We start from the raw sequence: 25,504 nt of genomic DNA, 5'->3' as shown, positions 1-25,504 counted from the left end.
GGAGACACCAAAACCTCCCAGGTGGCGCCGGGACACGGCGGGACAGGCGGGAGCCGGCGAGAGCCCGGAGCGGGAGCCGGAAGGGCGGGCTCGAGGGGACGGGTCTAGCCGGCGTGGGCGGGGCCGAGCCGAGGCAGGTCCGGTTGGGGCGGAGCCAAGGGCGGGGCCGGATGGGAGCGGGGACCCGTAGGAGAGCTGACTCCTCCCGCCCGAGTGCTCGCAGGCACCTGATGGGGAGCAAATGGTTGTTTCCGCACGTGGAGAACTTTTAATGAACACGTGAGGGAAGGGAGGCAATGTCTGCGGAAAATCTACCTCACAACCCTGGCGTCCGACTCCAGGCCCCTGGGCGACAGCTTGTTTGCTGTGCTCCCGGGGGTGGGGGGGGCGGTAGGGGCGGTGGGGGCGGGGGTGTGTGTCTACGCCCCCTTCCGTTGGTGCCCCCTGCCCCGGCCACAGGTTTCCAGCGAAGCTCTCTCAAGCAGCCCCCGCCCTAGAAGGCGGCCACGCAGGCTGTGTGCGCCTGCGCCTAGCGCCCCACGGCGTGGGGCGGGGCCGCCGAGGAAAGGGGCGTCTCTCCCGTCGTCGCGCACGGGGCGGAGCCGTGGGGGCGGTGCGGCCGGGCGCCCAGCGGCCTGACCTCCCCGAACGCCGGGTCCCGTGACGTCACCTCGCCGTGACGCGCACGCTGTAGGAAAACTGTAAGTTTTTGAGGATTCCTGCAGCTCCCTGGGCCTGCGGTGCTCGTCCTGCTGCTCGCATTCCCGGTGTCGGTGGTGGCTGCGGGCGTTTGATTCTTGGGCGATCGGGGAGCCGCCGAACGTGGTGAAGGGACAGGTCCCCACCCAGAGCGGGAGCGCGCCCTCTGGGGCGGGCGGGACCGGCAGTGCGAGGAGGCGAGGCCGCGCCCCGCGGGACAGGCCCGCACTTCTACCCTGGGGCCGAGAGGGCTCTAGGGGCCGGCGAGCGAGGACAGGGAAGGAACCGGGAAGGTCCAGATGGGAGCGACCCCCTTTTTTCCCCTTCCCTGATGAAGGGGCTTAGCTTCCCCCTCAGCTCTGGAGTTTGACATGCGAAGTCTGGAATGGAGGGTTTCTTCAGAGACTCCACATCTAGGCTTCCTTTGGGATCCTGCAAGTGACCAGATCGCTGAGGAAAAGTTGTAAAGATAACCACCTGCTGCCTCAGTTTCCTTTTTGTGTAAAATGGAGGTGAAGCAGCCTCTGGCCTAATTGTCATTCGCACAGAACCAGGAACATTGTGAGAACATGTGAGGTAACACAAGCATGTAAACTTGCTAGGTAAAAGCTTAGAAAGACAATCGTTATCCTGAGAATGTGGTGGCCAATGGCCATTTAACCAAGGTCTTATAGGTAGGGATCTTTTTCAACAGTTCTGCCTCCTCAGCCCCCTCGTAGTCACCCTCCATCTGATCATGGACAGTACTTGAGTCTGATGGGCAATCTGAATGGTTGTCACTGAACTTAGTGGAACAGGGATCAAGAAATGACTGGTGCTCTTACCACAATGTTCTTGACAATTACGAAGTCCCCTTGGCTGGGTTTTTCAGAGAAAGATTTTATCATGTTGGAACTAGTACATTATACTCAACACGGATACACTGAGTTTTAGGAGTTATTGCTGTGTGGACTTGGAATATCCCATCGTCATATCTGACTTTGAATGTTTTGGCTTGCTGAGGGTTAGTACATTATTGAGGAGTTAGTACTGTAACACTTCTTAAATTTAGAGATAAGTATTTGTTAGGAACTTTGAAGGGAAAACTGTTGTACACATCCCAGGGAGTATTTATTCCAGAGATTGAGAGATCACATTTCTGTAAATTCAGTTTATCCTCCTTTGAGAAGCCTTAGAATTAGAAAGCAGGGGTGCTAGTTTTGGTTCTACCAATTAATAGCTTTGTGTCTAAAGACAAGTCACCCAAATTTGGGATTTTCTTTTTCTGTCTAAAATGGGAGATGATGGTGTATTTGCTGTTGCTTTTTCAAGGATCAAATGAGATCACAAGTGTAAGAATGAAAGGCTAAGTATGGTCTTGTTATTAAGAAATTCCCATAGGTCCCCTAGCCTGGATAAGAGGTATGTTTATTCAGAAGTCAGGTTCTGAGTCAGAACTAGAAATAGAGCAGCAGACAAGATAGTCCCCAACCTGGTGGAGCTCATTTTCCAGTGAATAGGCTACAAAGATTAAGTACATAATATTATTTCAGATAGTGATTAAGTACAGTGAGGTAAAGGAAGATAAGGGAATGACAGTGGGGGAACAGGGTAGGTTGTTTTAGTTATGGTCTGTTAAGGGAAGGCCTTCCAAAAAAGGTGACAGTTGAATCAATTGAAGGGAAAGGAAGAGCCTGAGGTAAGAACATTTCAGGCAAGGATCGTAAGAGCAGTAAGCACTTACATGGAGCTTACTCTATGTGAGGCAGTCTTCTAAACACTAAATTTTTACATTTTACTTAACTTATTAGTTAAGTACTAATATCTCCATTTTTATAGACGAAGAAACTGACACACAGGAAGCTTTGCTCAAGGTTGTACAGCTAAAATGTGATAGAGCCAGTATCGAATTTGGGCAATCTGGCTTCAGAGTCCACGCTCCAGATGACAATCCTGTACAACAGGAGCAACAAAGGAGCAATGGTCAGAGGGGGAAGCTAGCCTGAGGTGGCCAAGGCGTAGCAAGGTGAGTATTTGATCACAGCAAGGGAGGGAGAAAGTGGTGGCAGATGATGTTGGAGGACCAGGCCGGATTATGGGGGCTATGGCGAAGTAATGTTATTCTAGGTGTGGTAGAAAACCACTGGAAGGTTTATATCAAGGAAATAGCATTTGATTTTACTTTTACTGGTTGGAGAATTAACTGTAAGGTCATGGGGGGGTATCAAAAATGGGGAGGTAGGAGGCTGTGTCTCTACCCTGGAGGAGAGATGCTGGTGTCTTGGCCTTGGGGAAGTAGTTGCAGAGATGATAGTAAGTGGTCGAGTTCATGATATGTTTTTGAGGGTAGAGCTACTGGTGTGGATTTAACTAACCTGGAGTGTGAGGAAAAAGAAAAAGAAAAGTCATGACTTCTTAGGTTTTAGGCTGGGAGAACAGTAGTGCTGTTGACTGAGCAGGTTGGAAGGGGTTTGGTGAGAAAATCATGAATTCTGTTTTGGACAAGTTTTAGATGCCTTGTAGACATAGTAACAGTAATACTAGAGCTAGTAGTAATAGTAAGCACTTTGTAGGCATAAACTGTACTAGGCAGGGTTTTAAGCACTTTTCCATGTATTAATTAATTTAATCCTTGTAACAGTTGTATGTGCTAGGGATCATTATAGTCCCCATTTTGCAAATGAGAAGACAGAGGCACAGAGAGGTTAAATGCAACTTGCCTAAAATCACCCAGCTTGCGAGTGACAGAGCCAGGATTCAAAACCCAGCAGTCTGGCTTCAGACTCCACACAGTCAATGTCTGTAACTACCTGTAAGTCAGCTTGTTGAGTAGGCAGTTGGATATATGAATTTGGAACTCAGGGCAATGGTCAGAGCTGGAGACTCACATTTATATTTCTGAAGAGAAAGCCTGCTTTTGTTCCTCATCTAAGCCTGGGTTGGCATGGAGGAAAAGAACATAGGCAGTTAGACTGTGCTGACTGGACTTTGATTACTTTGATTCAGTTCACACAGCCAATATCCAATATCCCCCTTCCATGAAGTTCTGTGAAGTGAGGTCTGTATCTTTTTTACTTCTCTGTCTCTAGTTCCTAATCCAGGGCCTGCCATGTAGTAGCTATTAGGAATGACTTTATATGTGGGACATTTGATTAAGTTTTGGGAGTTCAGAGATGAATAAAACATAGCACTCTTGTTGGAGGAGCAGTTTGAGGAAAAACCTGTGGGAATAAAACCAGAGTAGACCAAATGCATAAATGCATGCTGATCATTTCATTCTGGCCTCTGCAGCCCCCTCTACCCCATATACTTGAGGGATGGGGCATGATGGGGTCGAAAGAGCAAAAGAATGCCTAAGCAATTGCACAGTGAATTTGAGGCTCCCCAAGAGTCCTCTTCAACAAAAGAATTACTCATAATCTTGCATATTTTACTATATTTGCATTAGCTTTATTTGGCAATGGTATAATTTTTACCAAATGAAATAAATTCTGATATTTTAGTATCATTGTGGAGTGATGAGTTTTTCCAGTTCTGTTACCTCAGTGTTGACAGGACTTACTAGTGAAATAAGGGAGTTGGCTTGAAATGTTGCATCTTGCATAATACAGGGTGATGGAGGGGCTGTGTGAGGTATTTAGGCAGGTTTCCACTGGATTAAGTGTATCATGCCAAAGTTCCACATACTGGAGTAAGTTTCAGTTTCTCTGCTGATCATCTCTTTAACATTGAGATACATTTTTTTGTCATGGAAAGGGGATCTGGTGGTATATGTCATAGGTGGAGTTATAGATTACATCTCCTATCTGGAGCATTGTAGAGCATGGAAACTAGAACAATATGCACAAAAATGTGTATCTTATTTCTGTAGATCTTTTTAGGGGTATACTCTAACGTCAATACATTTGTCACAATTTTATTACTTCCTAACGTGAGTATTTCAAATTTGAACCATTAAAAAATTTTATAAAATTACACCATTGTAGATTTTGTGATTAATTTCAGAGTTTTTTCTTGCAATATATAAAATTATATCTTGTTTAGCTTTTTTAGCTTTAGTGGGATAGTTGATATGAATAATAAAGTCCACCATCACTCTAAATGGGAACCCTCCAAAAATATAAATGTAGAAATGTGCCATTTCATTTTGCAGTTCACAAAACCTTAAATCTGCTACCATGGCTTCCCTAAATTTAATGGGGTTGAAATGATTAGTATTTCTTTATCCCACAGTTGCAGCTAGCTTTCCCAGGAATATCAGATATGCATATATGGTATAAAGTATCTTGAAGGGGCTGCTGATTGCTCAGGCTTTGTCATTTTTTAAGTTCAGGCTTAGTGAGGGCAGGTTGATGGTTTAATTGTGCTAGAAAGCTCCCAGCAGGGCAGGCATAATGGTAAGTCTTCCTGTTTGAAGACAGGAGCCCCTCTTTCTAACACTGACCATCCTAGATAACTTATAAAATCCAGATTCTTTTAAAAATCTATGTTTACATGAGCAAATTTAGAAACTACTAGATAAGAATACAAATGTAAGTGTATGGAAATTGTCTCTTGTAGAAAATTATGTGTCTAGCCCACTGATAACATGTAGTGGGCACTAAATATTTTTTAACATTTAAACTTCTTATAGTTTCTGTTAGTCTGTTCTGTTATTACCTTCAACTCATATATGTGTGTGTGTGTATATGTGTGTGTGTGTATATACATGTTATATATAATGTATATATAGATATAACATATCTACACTCTTCTGTTATTACCTTCAGCTCATATATGTGTGTGTGTATACATGATATATATATACATATATAGTGTATATACATACACACACATAGTGTATTCATAGTGTATTTGCAGTAATAGCTGAATACTACTAGTTTGTATACTTTTGCTTTAGCATTGTAATGTTTGAATATATTTAAATAATGTAAGCAGTTAAGTGTCACTTAAATTTGATTCATTTGATACATGGTTACTTAGAAATTAAGATCTTGAGGCTTGATATTTTCCCCACATAAATAATAATGACTGTTAATTAGTAAGGCTGGGTGGAGACTAAGCTTTAGTGACAGATTAACCAAATTGTTATCCCAAAAGAACATGCAAGAAAAAAGTTCTTAGAGAGGTTTAAGCAAAAACAACATGGTGATGGAAGGGATAATTTAACCATAACTCCCTACCATAGCTATAATTCTTAAATATTACTATCCTATAGACAGCATTCTTTTCTTTGGTCCTTATACTGCAAAAGTGCTAGCTTGAAGTTGCATTCTGCATAAATGTGATGTAAATACTGGAATATATGGAATATGGAACTACTGATTTACCTCAGTGGATCTCCACTGGGGATGATTTTGTTCCTTCCCCCAAGTCACTCTGGAGACATTGGGGAAATGTCTAGAGACATTTTTGGTTATCACAACTATGTTTGAGGGCATTGTACCTGTCATGTAGTTGGTGGAGACCAAGAATGTTCTTAAATATCCTACAAGGCACAGGGCAACCTCAACAATAAAAAATTATTAAGTTCAAAATGTCAATACTGTGGATATTGAGAAACCCTGCAATATGTAACTTTTTTCTTTCTTCCTTACTTTTTTTTTTTTTTTTTGATGCTTTAGAGGTTGAGGCAGTAGTTGTAAGTGGTAAACACCTTACTTGAACAAAAGATTGTGCTGAACTGCTTTTAGTTTGTTGGAGAGCTGAGCCAATTTGGTTCATTTATTGCAAGGAAAATATTTTTTGTAGCTAATAGCTTTGAATTTTTTTGGTTGCCAATATGTCTAGTGTTTTTGGTTTGTATTTAGCTATGAATTTTTTTTCTTAGTAAAATTAATTTAATTTGGGCATTATACAATCCTGGGTTGTAACAGGTTTGCTAGTGTGAATCTCCTTCATATATTGAATTAACTATCTCACAGTTACACGGTTGTTTATATATTTCAGAAATCCTTTCATATTAATTTTTATATGTGATTTTCATGAACACCCCATGAAATGTGTAGGGCATGCATTATCCTCACTACTTGCCAGATGAGGAAACAGACTTAGATCAAATGATGTGCTGTATATATTATAGCAAGTTAGGGACAAAAGCAAATCTCGGACTCTCAGAGGTTTTGATGCTTAGGACATTTTTAAAGTTACTAGTTGTCTCATTTGATCTTCCTGACTGTCTTATGAAAACTGGGAACTTACTTAAGGTCACCCAACTCATAATGTAGTTTTGCCTATATTCACTGACCTATTCTGCCTCTCCAGATATTCTCTAATAAATAAATTGGACAGTTTCTGGATAAATTCACCAAATCCATGCTTAACCTAACTAAGTAGGTCTCTTGACACTAAGGGAGGAAAAAGTCTCCATCATCTTTGGGTCTCAGTCTGGGCCTAAGCATTAAACTGATATAAGACAGATTAGCAGTAGAAAAACATACAAACTTTATTAAACTTGTACAGGGGAACCTTCAATGAAGACCCAAAGAAGTAACCAGAATAGGAAGCTTTTATACATTTTAGACAAAGAAACGATAAATTTGTGAAGAATTGACAAGACCCAGAGGAGTCTGGGCTAGGGGTAGTAAATGGTGAAGAAGTAACGAGGAAGAGAAGGATTAGCTTAATAAGATTTCTTTGTACAGGTTTCTCAGCTCCTAGTTCCCCATCTCTGGTGATAAGAATGTCTGCCTTCCTCCTGGTACAAGGGAGGATACCTTTCACATGGGAGTTTTATCTTTTACTTTGAGGACAAAAAAAGGAGAGTCAGAGTGTACTTGCACCTGCTGTTACTTAAGTACCTTTGATTCAAAATAATCAAAATGTCAAAATGGCATATTTGGGGGTGACATTCTGGTTTCCTACAACACGTAGTCAGATGTTCATGTTGTCACTTGAGTCACTTGGTAATTCAGTGTTTGTCATCCTACTGTGACTTGAGTGGAATCTTCACTGAGTTTTGATAAAGCATAAGGTAGTGCTACTTGCTATGTAGAGTTTATTTTTTGAGCACACTTAAGTGCAAAAGCAGTGTGAAGAGATGGCTCTCAGCTGTATTTGAGTATACTTGGGTGAGGCGACCTACTTGGCATGATTCACTTTGCCATTTTGAAAGAGGGATTTAGATTTGGAATGGGACTTCCATTCATTCTAATTTTTAAATTAGAAACCATATTATTTGAGGCTCTCTTTCAAAAAGAATATCTACTCAAATATTTGATGAGTTATTATTTTGTTTGAAGATTATTTGATGAAATTCAGTTCTTGATGTGAGTTTCAGTAATTGGAAGAAAAATTTTAGTACCCAGAAGTGGGATTGCTGGGGCATATGGTAGTTTTAGTTTTCTTTTTTTGAGGGATCTCCACACTGTTTTCCACAAGACTGCATCAGTTTACATTCCCAGCAATAGTGCATAAGGTTTCCCTTTTCTTTTCTCCACAGCCTTGCCAACATTTGTTACCTCTTGTCTTTTTGATGATAGCCATTCTAACAGGTGCGAGGTGGTATCTCATTGTGGTTTTGCTTTGCATTTCTCTAATGATGAGTGATGTCGAGCACCTTTTCATATTCCTGTTGGCCATCTGTATGTCTTCTCTGGAAAATGCTTATTTCGATCCTCTGCCCATTTTTAAAATCAGATTATTTGTTTTAATGAAGTGTAGTTGACACACAATGTTAAATTAGTTTCTGGTGTATAAACATAGTGATTCCTCAACTCTATACATTGTGCTGTGCACACAGCAAGTGTCACCATACAAAGCTATTACAATATCTTGGCTATATTCCTCATGCTGTCCCTTTCAACCCTGGGACTTACTCATCCCATAACTGGAAGCCTGTACCTTCCATTCCCCTTCACCCATTTTACCTATCCCCCTACCTCCCGCACTTGTGGCAAACACCAGTTCTGTACTTTTAGGTCTGTAATTGGAAATTTTAATGTTTTCTATAATACATCCACTGGCTGGATGTGGACAATTGATAGTATGAAACTGTGGGTCTGGGATTGAGAAGGGAAGGAAAAAGAGTTTTTTTTAAGTGCATTTGTGTATTGGGCATGAAGGATTATAATTATATTTAAAAGGTGAAGATTTTCAACTTTCCATACGACTGAATTAGCATGAAAATATTTTTCTTACCTCCGTGAAGAAAAATGCTATATCCAAGTTACCATAATATTTCTAGTATTATTGAGGGGAGAGACCACCATTAAGTGTAACTGAAACAGAGCTGGATTTCATACTTGCTAAGCAAGGGAGAGCTATGCTTGCAGAATATAATCATTGAAACAGGCAGAGATGTATTTAAATAGGGTTTTAAAGAAGCATGGAGTTTTAGGATTGGCTTACTTTCAGTGAGACAATTTAGGGATTGGCCAACTTTAAACTTGGAGTTTGGGGACTGGCTGGCGTTTGAGGAGCAAAGGTACAGAAGCAAGGCAGTTGCTGATCGGCTCACTTCCTCAGCTGAGTACTTAAGTGGAAATGTTGACTGGAGTTTAAGGATTGATAGACTGGGGCATATTTAAAACCGGTTCTGTGGTTACTTGTTCCCAGCTTGGAATAGAGCCAAAGAATAATCTTTTCCTTTCTTGTAGCTGGAGAATAGGTACTTTTATTTTCCATTGACATTTATGTCAAACATTTATATTAGCAGTTGCGCTAATATACACTTCTGATTTTGCTTTTCTTCTCAAACTTTTAAAAAAAGAAATGAGTGCAGTGACTATCATTTGTTTTCTATCTACCATTCAAAGGATTATATGTTATTTGGGACCCAGGCGGCTTCAAGGATTATTTTTATATATAGTTAAAAAGGTAATACGTTATTTATGGAAATACTTTAATGTTTTAAACACTATGGTGAAAGCTGTTACTTTTATGTCTATTTTTTCTCTTGTGGGAGTGCGTCTTATCATATGCCTGCCAAAAGTAGTCTTGATGGATGCTGAATTATAGATCTGAAAGTTTGTTGTTTTTGCTGTTAGAGATACATCTAGAAGTGATGACTTTTTGAAAGTTAATTAACAATTATTCTTGTCAGCATTTTAGAAGGTTAATGATTATAGTGTATGTCTTTTATATAAGGTAGGCTGAATTATTTTAGTATCTGTGAATCATTTTACCACAATTATAGTACCATTTTTATAAAGTATTTTGGTTTAATTTTTATTTTATAATATTTTTATTCAGAATGAAATAAAGAGCTATTTATGACTATTTACTGGAACTCTGACAAAAAGTAGATAATTTTCTAAATTGATCTCTCACAGTAATATTTTAGTTTTAAAAATGTTTTCCTTTGAGATGCTAAAATAAACTCAGAGGACATTCTTTGTATTAGAAGTTAGAGAAGGCAAAATTAGTTTTTGGTATACTTTCTTTGTTGTATTGAAGTTTTATTAAAAATACCCTGTGTACTGTATTTACATATGAAATAAGCTCATAATATTTAAAAAAAAGAATGCGTAGTGGGTATTGTCACGTTTATATGCAGCCCCTGTTTCCTTCCTTAACCTACAGCTTGTGCCATACCTCTCTGCCTTCTAGACAAGTATTATCCAGTGATAAAGCTACATTTATGATTTGGATAAAGCATTTTTATGTGAAAGCTCTTTGAAAATGTGAAGCCTAATTCTTGTATTTGTTTACAGTCCAAATTTCTGACCTGCTATGATAGTTAACCTTAAGAGCTTAATCTCAACCCAGTACTAAAATTAATATATTGTTTATGAAGTGCTATTGCTTAATTACTAAATGATACTCAAACATTTTTATCCTCAACATTTAAATTTTACAAATTTGTACTAAGTAGGTACTTAGATTTCCTAGGAAAAAGATATCTTCGATGCCTGAGTATGGTTACTGGGATTATTTATGTGCTTTATTTATGTGTGTGAAATAATGGATTTGAAATGTGGTTTTTCTCTGTGCATATGCAGTAAATAGTTGGGCTTTTATTGCCTAGTGAAATGATCAAAAAAAGAATCCTAAGTTAAATGATCTTCTGTAGTAAAATGGAAAAAACCCATTATCTGCTAATATAATGGGTATAAAATGGTATCTCATAGTTTTATTTTGCATTTCTTTAATTACCAGTGAGCCTCAGTTTCTCTTCATTTACTTGTTAGCCATACAGATTTCACCTTTAGTTGTCAGATTTAGCAAATAAAAATACAGGGCAACCTGTTAAATTTGAATATTAGGTAAACAACAAATAAATTTTGAGTATAAGTATATACCCTTGCATTAGTTGGGATATACTTATACTGAATTTTTTTATTGCTTATCTTTAATTCAAATTTAATGGGTCATTCTATAGTTTATCTTTACCTTCTGTAAATTGTCTGCTGCTGTCTCTTACCAAATTTTTAATTGCATTTCCTGTCTTCTTGTTATCTTAAAGAGTTCTTGGCATACACTGGATATTAAATGATTTTTTTTTTTTTAAGTTGCAAACATATTTTTCCAGTTTCCTGCCTGTTAACTTTATAATGTTTTTTGTTGAATAACAAGTCCTTAATTTTGATGGAGTCAATTCTTTCAGTTCCATTAGAATTTTCCCATATTGTTTATACTTTTGAGATCTTAAGAAACTTTTATCACTCCAAGGTCACAAATATATCATCCTACTTTTTGTTTCATTAGCTTCATAGTTTTACCTTTCACATTTAGATCTTTAATACATTTGGTGTTTATTTTAAGGGAAGAGTATTAGGAAATGAAGTGAGAGAGGTAATGGAGGGAGCAGATTGCATGGGGAGTGTAGGCCTTTGGGAGGACTTTGGTTTTTATGCTCAGTGAAAGAGGAAGCCAGTGGAGGTTTTGAACATAGGGTGCCACAGTCTGAAATCTGAAATACGTTTTTAAAAAAATTTCTGATGACTCTTGAGAATAGATTGTGTGAGGTATGGCAGAAACTGTTGTTAATTCTTTCCCAGTATCTAGGATATCCTTTTCTCTGTTCGTATCTGAATCTCTCTTAGAGACTGTATTTTCCAGCTTCCCCTGACTTTAGGAGATTGTCTACGTGATTAGGTTTGGGCCAATTAAATGTGAGCAAAAGTGGTTATGTGCAACTTCTGGGTTATCTTCTTAAAGATGAGGTGCTAGTCCTATTCCTCTCTCTATGCCACCCCGCTTCCTACTGACTAGAAAGCAGCAACAACTAGAATGGCAACAGCTGCCTTGAACCCAGAGGTAGACATCCTGTGATGAGGGTGGCAGAGCCATCCCTAGTCAGCCTAGGTCCCCAGATGACCATGGGGGACAGAACCAACTACTACTCACCCTCCCCTAAGCACCGGCCTATCTCTGTACTATTTCCAGGAAGAGAATAAACTTTCTTGTTTGAGCCGCTGTATTTGTCATCATTTTATCCCAGCAGCTTTCCCCATATCCAATATAGTGCCAAAATTGGTACCCAAAGTGGGGTGTTGCCATAATAAATTGCGAAAATGCATGGTACTGGCTGAGTGGTTAGCCAGCAGACAGTAGGCACCATGTTATAGACTGGAAAACTGGTGACCCTTGTTATGCTATGGCAGAACACTTAGTGAAGCTGTCACCTCTGATAACTTGGAAGGGCATGGATGTGTCTGTCCAGTTTGTACCTCCAGGAGAGTGGTTAGAAAGACTGCTGTTGGGGCGCCTGGGTGGCTCAGTTGGTTAAGCAACTGCCTTTGGCTCAGGTCATGATCCTGGAGTCCCAGGATCAAGTCCCACATCAGGCTCCCTGCTCAGCAGGGAGTCTGTTTCTCCCTCTGACCCTCTCCTTCTCATGCTCTCTCTCTCTGTCATTCTCTCTCTCAAATAAATAAAATCTTTAAAAAAAAAATTAGGAAGAGTGCTAAGGTAATTTAAAAAAAAAAATAGAAGGATGGCTAACGCGAGTTGACTAGCTGCTTTAGCAAGGAACTGCAAGAGGGTGTAAAGTAAGAGAACAATTAGCTAGTTTGCACTTAGAGGGGGTATAAATTTGCTAACGGAGTTCTGTACGACCATGGCCTATGCTTCGCATTGACTGAAAGGACAGTAATATGGGGTATTGCAGGGTGGAAAAAATAGTTTTTTTTTCCCAAACAGCAAGAAGTTAGATTCGTTTTTAGGAACCTTCGTCAGATTTTCTTGGCCAGAGAAAAGTGGAAGCCAGGCTAGGCAAGGATCATATTAAGGATTTATCTTCCCACCTGAACCAGTCACTTAAGCTAGGTAAAGCTCCAGTTACAAATACAAAGTCTCAGTTCCCTAGGACAACAAGGGTTTATTTCTTACTTAGGACATGTCTATGGCTCTGTTCCACCATCCTCTACCACTTCAAGCCAAAGGAATAGGCTTTTTGGGGACATTGCTGTTCTGTTTCAGAGGGAAGGGAGACAGCAGAACCAGCTGCTTGGAAGAGGCATGTGTTACTTTTGTTCATATTTTATTGGCCACAGCTAATCGAGTGGCTGAGCCTGAAATCATTCAGGCAGAAAGAACATTTTAAGTCACATGGCTTGCCCTGATGTGAATGGGGTGTGGTGGTGGTATAATCATCCTGCCGTGTGAATCAAATGCTCTCAAGTTAGCTAACCTTAAATTGAGGGAGAGAGGGATGCATCTGCCTCAGAGGTCAGCTAATAATAGAGAAGGACAGAATTGACAAGCTTAGCATCTACCATCAGACTCAATTTTGAGTTGTGGTTACTTTCATGTGGCACTGGCTGAAGACAAAGAGACCTATGGAGGTTTTGAGAGGATTATGTTGGCAAAGATACTACAAGTTTAGCTTGCCAAAACCTGTGGTGGTTTGACATTGTTTGACAACTAAAGCAATCTTTGACCCCCAAACATGTACCCCCAGGAAATAGGCTATTAGCTCTTTCCTGCCTCTTTGGAGCACATACTCTCTTATGTTCACTTCATATATTGCCAGAAAGGATAACAGAAGAAAGTATCTTCCAGAGAGAAAGCCAGGCTCCAGCAGACAAATGGACAAGGGAATCCGTCCCCTTCCTACAGACCCCCCTGCCTCCACCCCCACCCCAGCACAGAACCTAAGTTTAACCAAGGAACTTGCTTCCCTGGTAGAGTGGGGACTGCCATTCCTGTCCAGCAGTATTTCATCATTGGTAAGAATAGTATTTGCCATTCTTTTCAGAATGGAAGACTTAATTGCATTAATCTTATTTGTATTCCATTGTATATTGGTTGTAATGGTGGTGGTAGAGAGCAAAGTTACTTAAGTCTGTTAGTTTGTAGGTCATTGGACGGGGACAGAGACACATTGATATCTGTTGAAGAGGTTATGTGTCACCCAGAGATCTTAGACTTTGAGCTGAATCCAATAACTGAATGGGACTTCAGGTTATCCCTTTAGAAAAGGAGAGGAATGTTTCAGAGTGGGAAGAAGGATGCACTCCCATTTCTGATATTTTGCTGCCACATAGCTCCTATTTCTTAGGCTCCTTGTAGCCAGAAGAGACCACATACCTACGTTTTGGCCAGTGGATGGTAGTGGAGGTGATGTGTGCACATCCACATTCGTATTAAAAATCTGCTGTCTGTCATATTGTTTTTGCTCCGCCCCCATGGATGAGGTATGGGCGAGTCAGCTTCCATCATACAGGCAAGGGCAGTGCCCCAGGGGAGTGGCAGGACAGGAGAGAAGGAACCTCAGTCCCATGACTACTACATGAGAGAGAAGTGAACTCCTCTTTCGTTTGTGCTGCTACATTCTTGGTCTTGTTATAGCGGTTCAGCCTATATCTTGGTTAATACAGACGGCAGAGATGAAAATAGGAAACAAACATGGGAAATTCAGTTTGGAATTGTTCTTAGTGGTTTTTTTTCACTTGAAGCTTTTCGTTTATATATTTCTGTGAAAGTTTATCTTTCAAATTGTCTAACAAAGAGTTTAGAAATAAACTCCTTTATTTGAACATCATTCCTGTTGTGATTTCCTTTTTATTTCATATGCATAACATATTCTTGCAACAATTTTGTATTCTGATATTTTCATATGCTGTCCATTTTCTTTGTTGCTGTAGAGTTCTTACACTTGTACAGTTATTGTTGTTATAGAACATTGGGTTTTTACCATACTTGTATGACTGTTGGCTGCTATGGGATGAATTGCGTTCCCCCAATTCATATGTTGAAGCCTTAATCCCCTGTGTGACTATATTTGGAGATAAGGCTTTTAGGGAGGTGACTAAGGTTAAATGAGGTTATAAGGGTGCTCCAATAGATCCAGTAGAACTGGTATCCTTATAAGAAGAGGAAGAGACCCCAGAGCTCTCTGCCATGAGAGGATACAGTGAGAAGGCAACTGTCTGCAGCTCAGGAGGAGGGTTTTCACCAGAACCAGATTATACAGCCACCTTGATCTCGGACTTCCAGCCTCCAGACTGTGAGAAAAATACATTTTGTTCTTTAAGCCACCCACTCATAGTATTTTGTTATGGCAGCCCAAGCTAAGACAGCCCAGGTTTTTAACTGCTATACCAGATGCAAGGGGCTTTTCTCAGATCCATCAATAGCAAAGAAAACTGCAAAGAAGAGTCCAAAAGAGGAGAACACCAAGAAAGAGTAATGTTACTGAAGCCAAGAGACAAGCATTTTAAAATTGAGAATGTCAATATTAAATTGACAGGTCTAATAAATTCTGCATGAATTTTCAGTTAAGAAGTCATTGTATTTTGGAGAGAGTTTTGTGTTTGCACGAAGTCCAGATTGCAGAGGTTGACTAGTGAATTGGGGGTGGTGGTGGGAGTGGTAGAAACAATGAGTTTAAGCCCTTTTTTCAAGATACTTGGCTGTGAAGGGAAGGCGCAACTAGGACAGTGGCAAGAGAAAGACATCACATTTGGCGGGTATATTAGGTTCGTTTGTTCATTTGTTTTATAATGAGAGAGCTTTAAACATTTATGTACAGTGGGGGGAAAGTCAGAAGGGAGAAGTGGAAGATTTAGAAGAGGAAGGTGGATAAATGATGGCATCAGATCCCTTAGGAGGTGGGGTGGCTTGAGTTCTGGAGCCCTGGTTGAAGGTTAGCTTTGGGGAGGATGAGGGACATCCTTGCTCCACTTTCTCAGGAAGGAGGTAAGAGTGTGGTTGTTGGTCAGGGGTGGAGGAAATTGAGGGAGTCTGACCTAATAACCTCTCTTTTGGTTCTGTGGAGATGTCATTTGCTGAGTAGAGGGAAGACTAGGAAGCTTGAAGAAAGTGATGGAAGTTTGGAATTGATTCTGTGAAATGTGAGAGAGGGAGTTGATTGGGAGCCAACAAAGACTGATGGGCAGCAGCAAGCAAGGGCCCTGTTGAGATGGGAGACCATGCATTTGCAGAGTCTCTGGTCCACTTGGTTGGGGCTTTTATGGCAGCAATCTCTAGTCTGGGTGTGGGAGTGGAGAAGTAGGTTCTTAGAGTGGTTTAGGGGGAGGACAAGCCAGCAAGAAAGCTATGTTTAGGCAAGGGAGTGGGCAAAGCTGGATAATCAGATCCTAGGTTTATAGTGGACAGGAAGTGAAGCTTGGAACATGGCTGATGGATCAGGAAAAGAATAGAGAGGGCATGGGGAAAAACTGGAATCTTAAACATAATTAAGATCAAGTATGATTTATTCATTCTTTCATCATTCATGCAATAAATATTGAGCATTTATCTTCCAAACACTGTTCTCTGTGGTGTGGCTCCTTAGATCAAAACAACGATCGAAACCAAGTCCCTGCCCTGTTAGAGCTTACTTCTAAAGGGGAGGTAGAAAAACATATATATGAAAATGTTAAAAGGAAAAATGAAGGGTAAGGGGGTAGAGAGTGATGCTATTTTAGATAATGTGAACAAGAAAAGGCTCTTGGAAAAGATGACCTCTGAGCAGAGACTGGAATGTAGTTAGGACACAGCAATGGAAAGAGCACCCCAGGGTATGCAAACAGCATGGCAGAGCCCTGGCCCAGAGCTTGCTTGAGGAGTGGCCAGGTAACTGGGGAGCATGAGTGAGGAGGAGAGTGGTAATTACTGAGGGCCGTGATACTTCAGGGCTGCAGTAGGACCTGGGATTTTATTCAAGTGTCATGGGAAAGCCATTGGAAGGCTTGAATCAGAGAAGTGACATGATCTGTTTTACTTTTCTGAAGGCTCACATTGGCTGTTCTGTGGAGTTTTGATTGGCGGTGGCAGGTAAGGAATTGAGAGATCTAGAAGGGTAAGAGATTGTAGCCTGTAAGTAGCATATTGGAGTTTAAGATTTCAGAGTTGAATGCTTCTGGGTGAAGGATCCCATTGCTGCTCTTGTAAGCAGACACACCCACTCCACAATAAGCATTATATTCAGTGGATAAAGGTCTGACCCCCGACCCTTGGCTTCTGCCGCACCCTTTCCTGTTTTTGACTCTGCCCCTCACCAGCTTCATTATTCATTCTCCCATTTTGTCCTCACCCGTCTTTCAGATGTGATGCGCACTGTTGTCTGCTGAGCCAAGACTTCCTCTAGATTTAGGTTTACAGACCTTTTCGTCGGAGTCTGATTTTAGTCTTTGAAAAACTTCCCTGGAAGCCCATGATGTAAGACAGGTGAAAGCAGGGGAAATGGAAGCCGGCAGTGCTGTGTTCTGCCCACTTAGTGCAGTTGCCTGACTCCCTGAAGCAAAGCCCAAGGCTCTCAGTTCACAGTGTGGAAGAGCCCCGCACTGATTGTAGCTACTGCCTCTCTCGTAGTATGCCGTCTCCGGGATCACCTCGGGTCACCCTCTCTGGGCTCAGCCTGTGCTGCCTTCATCTGCAGGCACCTAGCTGGCCAGACGGCAGCATGCACACCCTGCGTTTACAAAGCGGTGTGTTGAGGACACTCAGAACTATGAGGTAGGCATGGTACATCATCCCCAGTGTTAGTTTTACTAGCTGTTATTTAATTCACTGAATCTGCACAGCAAAAATGAATGTAGTTCTAATTATAAACCATGAGATCTTTCTCAACAAATTCTTTTGACTCTAATTAAAAATGCTAACATTTTTTAAATAAGAAAATAGGTATATTATAGTTTAGAATAACATTTGTGTGGACAAAACACAAGGCCAAGAAATATAAAGTTTGTGTGGGCCATTTAGTGCTATGCCTTCAGTCTCCTGGGGATATTTAGTCTCTTTGCTTTGCATTAAAGTTACTTTGATAGACCAGGTTAGAACTACCTTTTTAGGTGGTTGGATTTGTAATTCTGTGTTTTTGTTTTTATGTTTAATTGAGCTATCATAACATTTTTATTCGTACAGGTTAGGAACTGGCTATGATACAGACATTGAGCCTTCAGGCTTTTCTGATTAAAGGTAAAAATATGAGTATTTTCCTCTTTTACTTGGGTTTCATTTTGACAGATGTCATTAAAGTAAACATTGCTGCATTATAAAAAGGATTTATAAGAACCAAGTGATGGCCTAGTAAGGTCAATACTCAAAACAAGGTTATCCTGGGCCACAAAGTAAGTTTGACACTTTGGATTTTTTTAAAAAAATAGGATATCCCTTGCATTAAAATCTGTAATGTTTCTTCTTGAGAGTTGAGGGTGGTTTTTTAAGCACTAAGATAAATTTCTTTGTTTGGATGGTTTGCCATTAGGAAATTGATTTAGCACTAGGGATTTTGTATAACACTGCCAAATTATAAGGTTAATGAAGTCATGTTCACAAATGCATCCTAAGCACAGCACCTGCCACATAACACTTAATAACTATTTTTTGAGTGAATGAACGAATCATCTTTGATATAACTGTGGAAATAATACTACCTGGTTATTGATACGGGCAGCATCAGGGTTGAATGAGGGCGCCATCCTGGGGGTGCTGTCAACAGTGTTGCCATGAATATATGGCCCCTTTAAATTAATAAAAATAGGAGCAGAGCTGTAAGTTGTTGTTTTTTTGAGTCTGCCAGTTTTCAAGTCTATTTAATCATATAAAATGCCAATTTTACCAGTAAAATGGGGATAGCAACACAGACTTTGTTTATTGAGTTTAAGTAGCTGCCCTAAGATTAGAGTGGGAGAAAATACATACATGCAAATCAGTTATCTGACAATGGACTTGTATCCAGAATTTTTAAAGAACTCTTACAACCTGGTAATAAAAAGAGCAACACAATTAAAAAATGGGCAAAGGACCTGAATAGACATTTCTCCAAAGAAGACTTATAAATTGTAAATAAGCTCATGAAAAGATGCTCAACATCATTAGTCATAGGGGTAAGCAAGTCAAAATCACAAAAGATAGCACTTCATACCAGCTATTTGGTTATAATCAAAGATAGATAATAACAAGTGTTGGTAAGAATGTGGTAAAAATTGGAATGAACGTTCATACATTGCTGGTGGGAGAAAAGGAGGCAGCCACTTTGGAAAATAGCTTAGCAGTTCTTTAAAAGGTTTAAACATAGAGTTACCATATGTTACCCAGCAATTCCACTCCTAGGTCTATACCCAAGAGGACTCAAAACACACATCCACATAAACATTTATACACTAATGTTCATAGCAGCATTATTCCAGATAGTTAAACATAGAAACAACCCAGATGTCCATCAGCTGATGAAATGGATAAGCAAAATGTGGTGGCATATTTTTCACACAATCCAGTGGAATATTATTTAGCATGAAAAAAGAATGAAGTACTGACACATGCTGCAACATGGATGAATTTCAAAACATGCTAAGAAGTCAGACACACAAATTGCCCTATGTTATATGATTCCATTTATATGAAATGTCCAGAATAGGCCAATCTATAGGGACAGAAAGTAGATTAGTGGCCAGGAAGGGTTGGAGAAGGGAGATGGGGAATGACTGCTAATGCATAGAGAGTTTCTTTTTAGGATGAGGGAAATGTTCTAAAAAATTGTTTGCAGTGATGGTTTTACAACTCTGTGAATATACCAAAACCAATAAATCATCTGCTATCAAAGGGTTAATTGCATAGTGTGTGAATTACATCTCAATAAAGCTATTAAAAAAAAGAATAAATGAGGTAATGTGTGGGAATATACTTTGAGCTACTTGAGAAGATATTATTGTAGTTTGACTGTGAGGCCTTTAAATAGTAGCAGGATGACTTAGATATTTTCCCTTGCTTGCAGGTCTGTGATTTTTATGCCACGACTCAACTTTATAAGGCTATAACTCAGCAATATAAAATATTGGAAATGTTGAAACATTAAATGAAAACTGCTTGGCTTACTGTTTTTATTTAATAGGATTTTCTGAATCTGTTAATTAGCAATAAGTAGAATGTCATTAAAGAATTAGGTTTTTGAATTATAAAATTTTAGAGCTGGAAGAAACTTTAGAAGTCATGTATTCTAGGCCCCCTCATTTTGTTTTATAAGTGAGAGAAACGAGTCCTGTAGGGTAACTAAGGTTAACTAAGATGTCTTAGGTCACAGAGTTGTGTAAATTCTAGAACTGAGTCAGTGTTCTTTCTCTTGACTACCATTGGTTTCGGTGCTGTGATGGTATTAGCACTAATAATACCAATAACAGCTATATAAATGTTTCCCTGTATCCTAGGCATTCTGTTTGGTACTTTATGTATATATTCTTGGTTACACAGATACCGTAGTTGATTCATTTTACCTGGTGTTAGTTTCCTATTGCTCCGTAACAAATTAAGAGAAACTTCATGGCTTAAAACAACACAAATTTATTATCCTACAGTTCTGGAGGTCAGAAACCCAAAATGGGTGTTACTGAGTGTTGGCAGGACAGCATTCGTTCCTGGAGGTTTTAGGGGAGATCAGTTTTCTTGTTTTTTCCAGCTTCTAGAGGCTGCCCACATTCTGTGGCTTGTGGCCCTCCTTCCATCTACAGAGTCAGTGGTGGTGGGTCAAGTCTCACAGGCAGTCTTTGGTTCTGACTCTTACACTTCTCTCTTTTCCCTTTAAGACCCTTGTGGTTCCTGTGGGTTCACCTGGGTATTCCAGGATAGTCTCCTTATTTTAAGGTCAGTTGATTAGCAACCTTAATCCTGGTTGCCATGTAACATAATGTATTCACAGATTCCAGGGATTAGGATGTGGATATTCTTGAAGGGGATTTGGGTGCCTACTGTGCCTACCACATTCTGTTAAGTAAAGAGATTTAGGATCAGAGAGGTTAAGTAAGTCATTCAAAGTTGCAACATGAGCAACGAAAACCAGTGTTTTAACCCATGACTGTTATTTAGCATATCTTTCATGATTACATGGTCTTTTCCACAAATGCTGTTTCATCCTGGTCTGGCAAAGTAAATAGGACCCTGAGCAGTGTTCAGATAGTAAATAGCTCTTTCTTACTAAAGTAAAATCACATTTCCTTTAATAGTATTAAGAAACAGATTATATTAATATGGAACAATTAAAAGCATGGTGGAGGAGTATATTTATTGTTATGGAAACATGTTTATGACTCATCAAGTGTTTCAGTTCATTAAGCCCCTCCTCCCACTCCTCTCTGTTCCTTAGTTCCCTTCTGTCATCAGTTCTTCCTTATCCAGCCCTAGCTGCCCCAGTTCAGATTGCTGTCCTGCAGATTCCCTTACTCCTTTGCACCTCTCTGATCTCTCCCATCTGGCAAAGCCAGAGGACTGGAGGAGCCCAACTACCTGCCTGTTGGTTTCGCTTGAGTGATGTACGCAGCAGCCTCATTTGCCTGGCAGCCTTCCCACGTGCCTCTGTTCTCTTACGCCCACAGCACACCTCCTCCATTCTTTCAAACCTTACCCCTGACCGGTGTCACTTGCCATCTTAGCCCTTTTCCCTGGAGTGGACCATTGTTGAGTGTTGCTTCCTTTCAGGAACACTCTTCTCTTGGCCTTTGGCCCACCATCCTTTCCTGCATTGCCTTTTCCCATTCTGGCTGACCCTTTTCAGTCTTCTGTGTTCGTTCTTCCACTTTTACCTGACTGCTGGAAGAGGAGCTCCTCAAGGTTTCTTATTTTTCTCACCTTGTACTTCTGGTTTTAAATATGATCTATTTGACTGCGTCTCCCATATTTATTTCTCTAGCATACGTTTTCTCAGCCTCAGCACCTAGTGACATTTTAGATGGGGTAAATTTTTGTCAGGGGGCTGTCCTGTGCACCGTACGATGTATCACATCGGCATCTCTGGCTTCTACCCACTAGATGCCAGTAGAACCCCCTCTATCCCACAAGTGGCAACCAAAAATGTGTCACACATTGCGGAGTGTTTCCTGGGGGGCAGAATCATCCCCAGGTGAGAGCCATTTGTCTAGCCTGAAGCTCTCGTCTGAGGATCTTGAGGATAATGCCTTTCTGGCAGCTCCCCTGGAATGTCTCCTAGGCATCTCATATTTAACGTGACCAAAGTAGACTCCTGTTATTTCTTTCTGGTACACTCTTCCTTCCCCTTTCCTCATTTCATTTATGGCCTTGCAGGCCATTGGAAATACTTGGCTTTTATTCTGAGTGAATTAGGGAGCTATCAGAGGGCTTGGGGCTAGGAAATGATAGATCACTATTGAGAAGAGACTATGAATTAGAAGATTGAAGCAGGAACACTTGCTAAGAAACTGCTGTGGTGATCCAGGTAGAAAGATGGTGTAGTAGCTTGGACCAGGGTGGTAATAGAGGGGACGGTAAGAAGTGGTATCTTTGGATTAAATCTTCAATACAGATATCCCTTGGAAGAAGAATACATTGTATTATCATGAGATTAGTATCTTAGAGTGATTTGTTTATCAGGTATTTGCTGAAAACTTCCAGGAAACAGGTTTTGGTGGATCAGAGTGAGAAGAGTGTAGCCAAAGCCCAGGAACTTGTGGGGATACTTGAATGACTTCAGGCCAGAACAGGCAGTAAAGTGAGAGTCTCCACAGGAGGAGTAAGGAGGAAGTCCAGTAAAGCCAGGTACACTTCCCAGTCTTCCCTGTGGCAGGCCCTATCGCTGTGAAACAAGTATCTATGGCAGGGTGGATAGAACAAATGGAAGTCAGGAGATTTGCCTTGACTAGACATTGGAAGCAAGTCATCTTGGGCTATAAGCTAAAGTGAGGTGGCCATTGGCATCTGGGGTGTACATTTTGTACAAGATTGCCTTATATGTAGTGGAACACTTCGGATCTGTGGTTCCTCACTGGTAGCAATGTGTGCTCCCTCATTGTGACATCTAGAATGTGTCCTCCCCCCTCCAATTTCCAAACTCCCGTGGGAGTCACATGTCCTCAACTGCAAACCACTTGACCAAGCCCCCCTTTCTAATTTTAAAATTGCCTTCCATAACGTCAAGTCAGAAGGCTATGGCATGCCAAGCCCTCAAAGAAAATGCAGGTTGTTTCTAGTTTTGGGGACGTAGAAGGTATAGGAGTGAAATGTTGCCAGCAGTACTTCAAAATTAGCACTGGTTTTTATTGCTGATGGGTCCCTTAAGTATTTTGTGTCCTTATATGTGCCTTAAAATATTAATTCTTATTTCTTTCATAGAGGGTGTGGTTGTTTCAGGGCCATCTCTAAACATAGTGCATAGGATACCTGCTCCAGCTGTTCTCTTCCCAGCATTGGTAGTTAGGTAAGAGAATTTGAATATAATAAATGTCCAATGTAGGCAATATCTACAAATCAAATTATTTTTCTAATTCTTGCAAACAAATGTTCCAACATCTCTTTTTAGTCATGAAACTATATTTTTGAGCTTTGGATGTCATATAGTTGTAAAACTTAGACCATGCAAAGAAATGTACATTGAAACTTTTTAATAAAAAGACCTAAAAAAAAAAAAAGAAATGAAGAGTTTGTATGCAAAGGAATTCCTTAGCTGTATTTTGGCAAAGGGAACGGGAGTAGGATAGAAAGAGGGAGATTAATGGCTATATATGAATGTTTGTGTACATCATGTCTTTATCAGGTCTAGCTGGTATCAAGAGCTAAATATTTTTACAATCACACTTCAGAAAACTCAGTAGAAAATAGAATATAGGGGCTCCTGGGTGGCTCAGTTGGTTAAGCGTCTGACTCTTGATTTCGGCTCAGGTCATGATCTCAGTGTCATGAAGTCGAGCCCCACGTCAGGCTCTGCACTCAGTGGGGAGTCTGCTTCTCTCTCCCTCTCCCTCTGCCCCTCCCCCCCATGCTTGCGCTCTCTCTCTATCTCAAATAAATAAATAAATATTAAAAAAGAAAATAGAATGTAATATTTATCAGATTAGTGATAACTCAGTAACTCAGTACGATAACTCAGTATTGGAGCAGTGAAAAACTCACCAAAGAATCGGTCAACAGTGTGAATATATAACATTTAAGACTTACAAATCATATAACAGACTGGGGGACATGCTCGTATCAGGTGTGACTAAGGGTTAATATCTGTAATACCTGAAGAGTTCCCTTAAACTTAATGAGGAGAAAAATATCAAGACTTAGTACATACATGGACAGAGAATTTTAACAGATGAGTAATACAATTAGTAATAAAAATGTTGGAATATGTTCATCATCACAGGTAATCAAAGAAATGCATTTTAAATCTACCTTGAGTCACCCTTTCTATTCTCTTGAAAGTACTGGAAATTAAAATAACTCCCAGTTCTGGTGAGGTTTTAATGGAGTGGGCGCTGTTCACATTTAGTTGTTTCTTGTGCTGTACTCTCAGCCACTGCCTTTCTCTGTGTGTGATTTTAGGTTCTTATGCCTTGTCCATATTGCATTTCCCCCCTCTTCCTCCTGACCTCCTGTTGACTTCTCATCCTTTGAGAGCAGCACTCAGATGGAGCGGCATCCCACCCCACTTAGCACTGCTGGTGAGCCATCCTTGATGTGCGTTCAGCACTCCACTGCAGTGCTGGGTATATGCGTCAGCCCCTGCCACTTGAGTTGGGGTTCTTGAGGTTAGGGGTGGTCTGGTGTCTCAGGGCCTGGCACACAACAGTTGTTCAATAAATGCTGAACTAAATTAATGAAACTTGATGAATGTTTTAATGAACTACAGGTATGTCAAGATGATAAAATAATGTGGTCACTGAAAGTATAATTATGAGTATAATCTATGGCAGAATTTTATACCTGATTACAAAATGGTATATTTAGTGTGATTTAACCACATTTGAAAAGTAATATGCAAAAAATGAAACGTTAATGATTTTAAATTACAGATAATTTTATTACATAAAAATAAGTTTTTAAAAAATTTTTTATTGTTATGTTAATCACCATACATTATATCATTAGTTTTTGATGTAGTGTTCCATGATTCATTGTTTGTGCATAACACCCAGTGCTCCATGCAGAACGTGCCCTCTTTAATACCCATCACCAGGCTAACCCATCCTCCCAGCCCCCTCCCCTCTAGAACCCTCAGTTCATTTCTCAGAGTCCATGGTCTCTCATGGTTCGTGTCCCCCTCTGATTCCCCCCCTTCATTCTTCCCTCCTGCTATCTTCTTTTTTTTTTTTTTTCTTAACATATATTGCGTTATTTGTTTCAGAGGTACAGATCTGTGATTCAACAGTCTTGCACAATTCATAGCGCTCACCATAGCACATACCTTCCCCAGTGTCTTATCACCCAGCCGCCCCATCCCTCCCACCCCACCCCACTCCCCACTCCAGCAACCCTCAGTTTGTTTCCTGAGATTAAGAATTCCTCATATCAGTGAGGTCATATGATACATGTCTTTCTCTGATTGACTTATTTCGCTGAGCATAACACCTTCCAGTTCCATCCACGTCATTGCAAATGGCAAGATCTCATTCCTTTTGATGGCTGCATAATATTCCATTGTATATATATACCACATCTACGTAAAGGTAAGTTTTTAATCTTTATGATAAAATATATAATTTTTAGGGGCACCTGGGTGGCTCAGTCG

The 25,504-nt window shown here is 40.3% G+C and overlaps 1 protein-coding gene across 9 annotated transcripts in view; it reads left to right on the top strand.

The window, feature by feature from the left end:
- Positions 1-541: 541 nt before the first annotated feature.
- Positions 542-25,504, top strand: part of ZNF438 (zinc finger protein 438) — a 177,448-nt gene continuing 152,485 nt past the window's right edge. For 4 of the 9 annotated variants that reach the window (XM_078075327.1, XM_078075330.1, XM_078075323.1 and 1 more), the window contains exons 1-5: positions 542-701; positions 2,518-2,704; positions 16,800-16,842; positions 17,380-17,523; positions 17,932-17,985. The gene's annotated coding sequence lies outside the window, so the exon portion shown is untranslated. The remainder of the gene's footprint in view (positions 702-2,517; positions 2,705-16,799; positions 16,843-17,379; positions 17,524-17,931; positions 17,986-25,504) is intronic. The other 5 variants (XM_036099625.2, XM_078075331.1, XM_078075326.1 and 2 more) reach the window with 3 other exon arrangements.

This window comes from Halichoerus grypus, chromosome 6 (assembly GCF_964656455.1).
Source record: "Halichoerus grypus chromosome 6, mHalGry1.hap1.1, whole genome shotgun sequence".
NCBI lineage: Eukaryota > Metazoa > Chordata > Mammalia > Carnivora > Phocidae > Halichoerus > Halichoerus grypus.
Note: the sequence above shows the minus strand (reverse complement) of the source record. Positions and strands in the feature narration are given on the sequence as shown.